This window comes from Cervus elaphus, chromosome 25 (assembly GCF_910594005.1).
Source record: "Cervus elaphus chromosome 25, mCerEla1.1, whole genome shotgun sequence".
Classification (NCBI taxonomy): Eukaryota; Metazoa; Chordata; class Mammalia; order Artiodactyla; family Cervidae; genus Cervus; species Cervus elaphus.
Genome location: NC_057839.1, coordinates 50,233,658 through 50,242,476, shown reverse-complemented (window position 1 = coordinate 50,242,476; position 8,819 = coordinate 50,233,658). Strand labels below are relative to the sequence as shown.

Sequence of the window (8,819 nt, the reverse complement as noted above, 5' to 3'; positions counted from 1 at the left end):
TTTTGAGACATGATTAGTTATTCTTTTTCAAAGTGTTTGCATTATTTGATGCTTTTAATTTGTTAGAAATTTTATAATATCTTAATAAAATAGGAACTGTAAGACACATGCAAATTTAAGACCATATGGATCTTGTAGGGGAGCAAAATCTGCCACCCCAAATGTGCCTCTTTGTTATGAGCATTATTTTGGGCTGATTAGTTTTAAGAGACTAAAGAGTCTAGAAGTTTTTTTTTTTTTTCACCTCCCCCTTAACTGCCTACAAGAATTTAGAGGGAGCGTCTATACCAAGAAAAGAGTAATCACAGAGATAACTATAAAGATTATAAACTGGTTTTGATAGTCTGGGTAGAATTTAGCAACACATCTTTTTTCAAAGCTTTCTCAGTGTCCCATTATGTCTACAAGGCAGGAAAATCATGTTGTTGTTTTTTATAAATGGTGGGTGTATGCTTTATTAAGCTTGTACCTTAGTACAGGCACTGGACTTTCCCTATGGGGCTCTTAATGTTCAAAACCCAGAGCTTTTGCCAATTTTTATTGAGCAGTGACACCAAGAATTTGAAAGCTAAGTGGATGCTTTATACATCATCTGTCATCTTTGCGTGGCCAAAAGCTACTGCCAGACACAGCACCTTCTTTATCTAGAACTTGATGCTTCACTTCATTAGCTTTGGCCACCACATTCTCGTTGTGGGTCAGCAAGGAAGGAAACTGCCAGACTTATTCAGGCCTCCACAGAGGAAATGTGGGATCTGTTTGATCAGTGACTCTGAAACAAAAAAGGCATCATACTTCTTGGCCATCTTCTTGACCAGTTTCTTATTCTGGTTGAGTTTCTTCAGGGTCTAACCATGTCCATGTGGGGGAAACCCACAACCTTGGCCTTGTCACAGTGGTGCTGGTCCCCCAGAACACATACAGAGAACCCGGGCATGGGGAGGACTTCAGCGTGACATGTCCCCAAAGCATCTGTCCTTCTGAGGGTCATAGTTCTTCAGACTGACCTGAAGCGCCACCGTCTCCAAAAGCTTCCAGTTCCCACGCTGGATCCCCTGCACTTTCTGTATCACCTCCTAGAAGGTGTCTCCGGAGACTTTGTTGCTCATGGTAGGTGACTCTGGGATAGCCTGAAGACAGCAGGAAAAACATTTTTATTTTGCTGCCAGTGGACTTACCTTTGAAGCCCCAGGCCCTGCCCCCTTCTCCTTAGCGGAGGATGGCAAATAAACCTGACTGTCCTTGAGCCTCTTATATGTACAAAATTAAATTAAATGTGTTTTTCTTTCATTAATCCGTCTTACATCATTTATCAGACTAGCCAAAGAATCTATAAGAGAAGAAGGAAAAAGTCATTATTTCTTACTATCTCTATTGCATTCTTGAGTTTTCTGAGATAATAAGACCAGGACAATGTTTTAAGTTAACCAAATTCTAATACATTCAGTGAAATTTGCATTATCTGTAATTGGAATATTAAGAGATTTATTATATATGTATATTATGTGTGTGTGTATTAGATCAGTTGCACTGTAGTTTGTCAACGTAGTAGTTTTTTTTTTTTCCCCCTTTGATTGGTCCTTACTAAGTCTACTAAATATCTTCCCACTTAGCAATAAACTCGGAGAAGGCAATGGCTCCCTACTCTGGTACTCCTCCCTGGAAAATCCCGTGGATGGAGGAGCCTGGTAGGCTGCAGTCCGTGGGGTCCCTAAGAGTCAGACATGACTGAGCGACTTCACTTTCATTTTTCCCTTTCATGCATTGGAGAAGGAAATGGCAACGCACTCCAGTGTTCTTGCCTGGAGAATCCCAGGGATGGGGGAGCCTGGTGGGCTGCCGTCTATGGGGTCGCACAGAGTCGGACATGACTGAAGCGACTTAGCAGCAGCAGCAGCTAACTGTGAGACTTAGGCAATACTTTCTTCCTAATTAAAGGGAATTTTTTTTTCCTTGTCCTTTGTCCTGTGCTTTTCTTAAAGGAATACTACTCAAAGATAAAGACACAATAATGTCATTGTTTTAAAATCAATTTAATGTATGACTGAAGTAGGAAAATGGAGTCTTTTTTATTATTGGGAGCTTTTATCCTGAGCTTATAAACACATTTTGTTTGTTAGTATTGTCATTATTGTTTGAACATAATTTTACTCATTGACTTTGGGGGGGAAAAAGTCAATTCCAAATAAAAGATGTGCTACTGAGTCTAGATTCTTATTTTTAAAACACAAAAGAACTACCTATTTTCTAATTTTATATTTATACACACTATTGTGCTGAAGTGTTGAGTGCTACTCTAGTGAAATTTGGAGCATTACAAAATTCTTCAATCATGCCAGACAGTAGTTCACTCTCAAAGTTTTAGACATGGTTAGTTAATGGAGCTCCATTTAACCCGCTGCAGCAAATAAGAAAAATTTAAGAGCATTCTGCTGTGTTTCTGCTCTGTTGTTACCGGCTTTGCTTTTTCTTGAGGAATCTTTTCACCCAATTCTAGTATCTAACTTTATTTTAATTTTTTTTTTCCTTGTAGACTCTTTTTTATTGTATTTAAACTGGTTTGGTGATCTTGGTGTAGATGAGTTCTAGAATTTTAAAATAAGCTATTACTAGATCCCAGGGGCACTTGTGTCCTTCCATTCAAAGTTGGGACAACCTAGCCTCTATCTTGCTTTCATCTCCAAGGACAGTCAAACCAACAGAAATTGATTTTAAAGAGATCATGAGATATTTTCCTGTATGAATCATAAAAATATATATACTGGTTTACACTGATGTGTTTTATAATGTCCTGGTTAATACAAATTAAGTTCTCCAAATATTTTCTGTTTCATTTCTTTATTTTTGGTTCACCAGACATGTATTTTAAGTTGTTGATTCCTAACAAAAAGTTATAAAACCATGAGAAATAGTGTTGTGTTTACAAAAGACAACTTTGTGTACTTTTTTCTCAAGGTGATAGCTAACAGCCCTTGATTGTTAGACTTAAGGCAATTATCAGTTCTTAAGTGATTTAAGATTAGCACTGACTCCACCCATGATCTTGCCCTGGGAGTCCCAATGTCACCAAATCTAAGACTGACATCTTAGAAAAAATTCCCTCAGACTCACTGCTACCTGTCTTTGTGTCTTGTTATCCACTTTACCATTCTACCATCTGCTGCACCACTGAAGTGACCTGTAATTAAGGACTTTGAAGAAAACTCACTCTAAATTATGATTTCACATGGCCTTTCATGGCCGTTAAAATAAAACGTTGTTTCTGCTTTTACTATTAGGCAAGAATCCCCTTGCATGGGGACATCAACAAGACTGGCATGTGCACGGAATAACCTTACTGTCTTAATGACCAATAATTATGCATTTTGTTTTTCAAACAGTACAGATATATGACAACACACAGCTGCTTCTCTGAGAAAGATAAAAGATGTTATCTGGTGGATATATTTTAGTTTATTTCCTTCCTGGGAATATGATGTATATTTTTTTATTTGTCTTAAATAATTTTTCAAACCATGAAGTTATTATGCTTTTAATTTTCTTTAAAAACCATACTATAATTCTCTTATTAAAATATTTTTAATGTAACATAGAAAGTTTTGGTCATGTAAAATATGTTTTGAAAGGAAAACAAGAACAGCTAACTTGAAAAATCTGCTTAAAAAGATCAATTATATAATGTGCACAATATTGTAAAATTTCATGAATTTTATTTTAATATCTGTTTTCCAAATGCCAGATGTTCCCATAATGATAGATCCTGTGAGAAGAGGAAATTTTCTCACTTTATTTTTAATGATTTCAAAATTTATTCAACTCACAGATTTGCAAAACACACTGCAGATATCTTCTTGAATTTCCATATTTTCTGTTTCTTAAGACAACACATTGCCATTTGGAAGAACTTTTATGCAAATTAAATGATATCATTTGGAAGTATAATGTCAAGGGAGATTGAAAAAAGGTGGTTAGGTTGTTACAAACTATTGAGTGAACTCTCACTCTTATAAACCTTTCCCATCTTTATAAATGACATGCCACATATTTTTTACAGATTTTCTCTAAACATGCTTAGCTACAGAGGTGCCCCTTGAAGCCCCAGGACAGTCCCCAGTCACATCCTTCTATGGCTCTAGGTCTCTAGACTTATGTCCCAAATCCTTCCATCCACTGTTGGATAGCTATCATTGCTAAAGTGATCTTTGTCATTGTTTAGTCATTAACTCGTGTCCGGCTTTTTTTTGATCCCATGGACTGTAGCCAGCCAGGCTCTTTGTCCATGGGATTTTCCTGTCAAGAATAGTGGAGTGGGTTGCCATTTCCTCCTCTAGGGGATCTTCCTGACCCAAGGATTGAACCAACACCCCTTGTGTCTCCTGTATTGGTAGGCAAATTCTTTACTGACGGTGCCACCTTGGATTTTTATATATGGTATTAAAATAATGTTGATAGCCAGCTATCATAGTTACTTATCATCACCTCTACATATAATTAGCTATGTAATCTTGATATATAGTCAAGAGAGACAGCAAATTATGCATTTTTAATACATTGCTTCTACTTTTCATATTCATTGTAAACTTTTTATGTTTGTATATATATGCATGTGTATATGTGTGCATGTGTATATATATGTATGTGTATGCATATATCTACGTGCATGTGTATGTATATATGTATGTGAAAGTTGCCCAGTTGTGTCTGCCTCTTTGCGATCTCCATGGACTATAGCCCACCAGGCTCCTCTGTCCATGGAATTTTCCAGGCAAGAATATTGGAGTGGGTTGCCTTTTCCTTCTCCCCTTTCACATACTTGTATGGTACATACCAACGTACTTACGTACACACATATATACATACACATAGTACATAATATATGAAGACTGTTGTCTGAGAAAATTTCTGAGATATGATCCCAAATATTCACTATTACATGCAAATTTACTGATCCTTAAATGACAAAAATAATTAAATTTAACTCCAGAACAGTGAAAAACACTGTAAAGATACTCATGTCCTCCTTTTCTTATTGTTTATTCTTCTTCACTCATTTTGGATAAATCAATGAGCAGAAATGAAATGAACATGTGAGTCTTTTAAAGGCCAGCTGCTGCTGTTGGCATGTATTTGAAGCTAATGGCTAATCTTCAAGTACACTGCCGATTTTGCTAAAACCTGAATCCTCTTTCATCCAGACAACCTATGTTTCTGAGCCAAAATCAGGGGACAGTTCTTGGATTCCCCGAGTCTCTTATTTGAGAACATTGCAGGATAAACAGATGCAGTCGAAGGGAGAAAGGATATGTTGTTTATCCTCATTCAGATCTGAATGATGCTTTATCTTTAGCTCAAGTTATTTCAAAACAAAATTATGGAAAAATGTTACTTATAAATTATCAAAGATATGCTCTATACTTAAATATTGTATACATTTTTACTTTATTATTTTATATCTGAGCCAGTAAATATTTGAAATTAAATATATTTACAACCACTTGAAAACATTTCAACTTTGTAGTATAATATTTTCTTGTTAATGTAATTGGGCATTTTAGCATTTTCCCTATTGATATTTGTGTTATTTTTCAATAATTTCTAAATGACATAACTCACAATCTCTGACAGAGAGATTCATTTTAGGATAGTGCAGGAGATATTTTGCCAGTTATAAACCTGATGTCTTCTATTTTGTTATAATGGTGATTTGACCTTGGTTTCCAATTTTTATGAATTTTAGAAAATATCCATCTAACACTGTTCAAATGAATAAACTGAAATAAGCAAATTGGACATTTTAGTGACAATTTAGTAAAATTAACTGCACAAAGTGATGGATTCTTTAATTGAACAGCAATCAATTTGGTGAATTATGTCATTATGTTAGACTATTTCATAATTGAGCTGCCATTTTATTTGTCTTAAAGTTTGACATCAGTTGCCAAAACAAATAAGAAATACAAGTTCTGTGTTAATTTTATATATATATATATATATATATATATATATATATAAACTGCATACATGTAAACATGTATATCTGTGTACTTTCTTCATGTTTTAAGAGTTGACAACAATGAAGTAGAGAAGGTCATACTGCATAGTTCACACATACACATATGTATTTATATATATTTACGTGTGTATTTATGTATAAAATATATATATAATTTATTTTTCATTTTTTATTTTATATTGAAGTATTATTAACAATGTTGTGATAGTTTCAGGTGGACAGCCAAGTGATTCACTTATACATATACATATATCTATTCTTTTTCAAATTCCTTTCCCATTTAAGTTGCTACGTAACGTTGAGCAGAGTAACCTGTGCTGTAAATAGATCCTTGTTAGTTTTCCATTTTAAATATAGCAGTGTGTGCATATCAATCCCAAACAGTCTCTTCCCCCTACTCTTTCCTCCCTGGGAACTCTAAGTTCCCTCTCCAAGTCTGTGAGTTTGGTTCTCTTTTGTAAACAAATTCAATTGTATCATTTCTTTTTAGATTTCCCATGTAGGCACTGTCACATGTTCATTCAGTATGAACTCTCTTTCTCTGTCTGACCTCATTCATTCAGTATGGACTCTGTAGGTCCATCCATATTGCTGCAAATGGTATTATTTCATTCTTTATAATGACTGAGTTATATTCCATTGTATATATGCACCACATCTTCTTTATTCTTCTGTCGATGGACCTTTACATTGTTTTAATGTTTTGGTTATGGCAAACAGTGCTGCAAAGAACATTGGGGAGCGTGTATCCTTTCAGATCATGATTTTTTCTGGATACATACCCAGGAGTGGAAATGTAGGATCAGATGGTAGCTCTATTTTTAAGGAAAATCCATACTGTTCGCCTATACATGTAGAATTTATATAGTGAGAAAATGTAAAGACTATTTTCATTCTTTAAATTAGTCCTCAATCTAGCCTATCATAAGTCTTTTCTGACTATTCAGTTCCCAGACACAATTACACATTATGAAATAAATGTCTGAATAAATTTTCTCCTCATTAAAAATAATAAAAAACAATGAAATGTGTTTGGAATATTCATTAAATATTAGAATAGATATATGTCTATTAAAGACACTGGGTATGTAATGATGATGATGGTTTTTCAGTACAATTAGTCTAGAGAAATATAAAAGACGTAAGGTAACTGGAAAAAAAATATGCAGTAATATGATTTTGTTACAAGATTTAATTTGGCATCTGTAAAACCCATGAGAATAATTCAAGATAACAATCAGAAACTTGATGAGACAGCCTTCTTGTATACCCCAAACTGTTCCATCATGCTTGGTAACTTCATTGTTGACAAAGATGAGTCAACCAAATTCCTGGAAAATTAGTTCCCTCTTCTGCTTATTTACATTCTCCCCACTTCCTTAGTGTCTCCTAATGTGACACTAAATTCTCCTCAGAAATCTCTAGTCACTCCTTCTTTTTTCTTCTAGGCCAATTACATTCACAGAAATTCTTTCTATCTTTTTGAGACTCAAACCCACTTTTATGTTCTAACTTTCTCAATCTCCATAATTCTGTTTTGCATAATGAAAACTTGTCACATTAATATTTTGAATCTCTTTTTCCTTCTTTTTTTTTAACACTCTCATTTGACAAATTATCTAAATTGAATCTATTTTGTAATCTGGGCCTACAAACTTTGAGAAAATTTCTGGACTTACACAACTATATTGAACGACCATATTAATTTTAAAAGAAAAATAAACACTCTAACTAGCACTCAATACCAGCAATTGCTTTTTAAAATAATATAATATTGAAAAGAAATATTTATAGTAACAATAGTTAAGAAGGTGACACTTTAGGGTATGCAAGACTTAGGTTAGATAATTGAAAAGTTGAACTAGAAATAAAAAAAGAAAAGTATTAAGAATGGAAACATAATTTTTTCTTGAATATAAATACTCAATGTTGTAAACATTATAAATAAAATGTTCTTTTATCTATTAAATTAAGCTCAATGCATCTATATAATGATCATTAAATAAGAAAAAAATCTCAGTATTATATAAATAGTAAATTGTAACTGGATAGATGAGAAAATTATTTAAAAAATGAATAACAAGATGATTAAAGTTGTAATAATTAGATATTTTTGACACTGGCTCACAATTATGCAGATTAATGAAATTTAGTGAATAGTAATGGGCTTCCCAGGTGGCTCAGTGGTAAAGAATCCTCCCGCCAGTGCAGGAGTTGCAGGTTCAATCCCCACATCAGGAAGATCTCCTGAAGGAGGAAATGGCAACTCATTCCAGTATTCTTGCCTGAAAAATGCCATGAACAGAGGAGCCTGGTGGGCTATAGTCCATGGAATTGTAGAGAGTCAAACAAGTCTTAGTGACTGAGCCCATACAGGGAGTGAATAATAATAGACACAAATAATATGGATAATTATTATATAAAGACCAATTGAAAAGCAATGCAAAAAAACAAAATGCTAATCATAGGTTACAGATGGCCAACTATTTAAAGAAAAGAATAATCTAAATATTAGCATAAGCATTTATCAAAATAAATTCTCTATCAAAGTTTTAAATTTTAAAATATGGAACCACATGAGTATGTGAAAAGGAAGGCAAGGATAAAACAAAAATTAAGATTACAGGACAAATCATATTTGTCATTTTGTGAATTGATAAAATCATCTTTCAAGTAAAAGATTAAACACGAAATTTTAAAATGTCAAAATTCATCTATGTTCTATTTATTTTTTAAAGACCTGAAAAATTATGAAGCTAAGTTGCATCTGCAAAACTTTAATGCAGAATTCTCTTATAGGCTTATT

The 8,819-nt window shown here is 33.8% G+C and overlaps 1 pseudogene; it reads right to left on the bottom strand.

Annotated features, from left to right (window-relative positions):
- Nucleotides 1–470: 470 nt before the first annotated feature.
- Nucleotides 471–1,109, bottom strand: LOC122683493 (annotated as a pseudogene).
- Nucleotides 1,110–8,819: the final 7,710 nt, after the last annotated feature.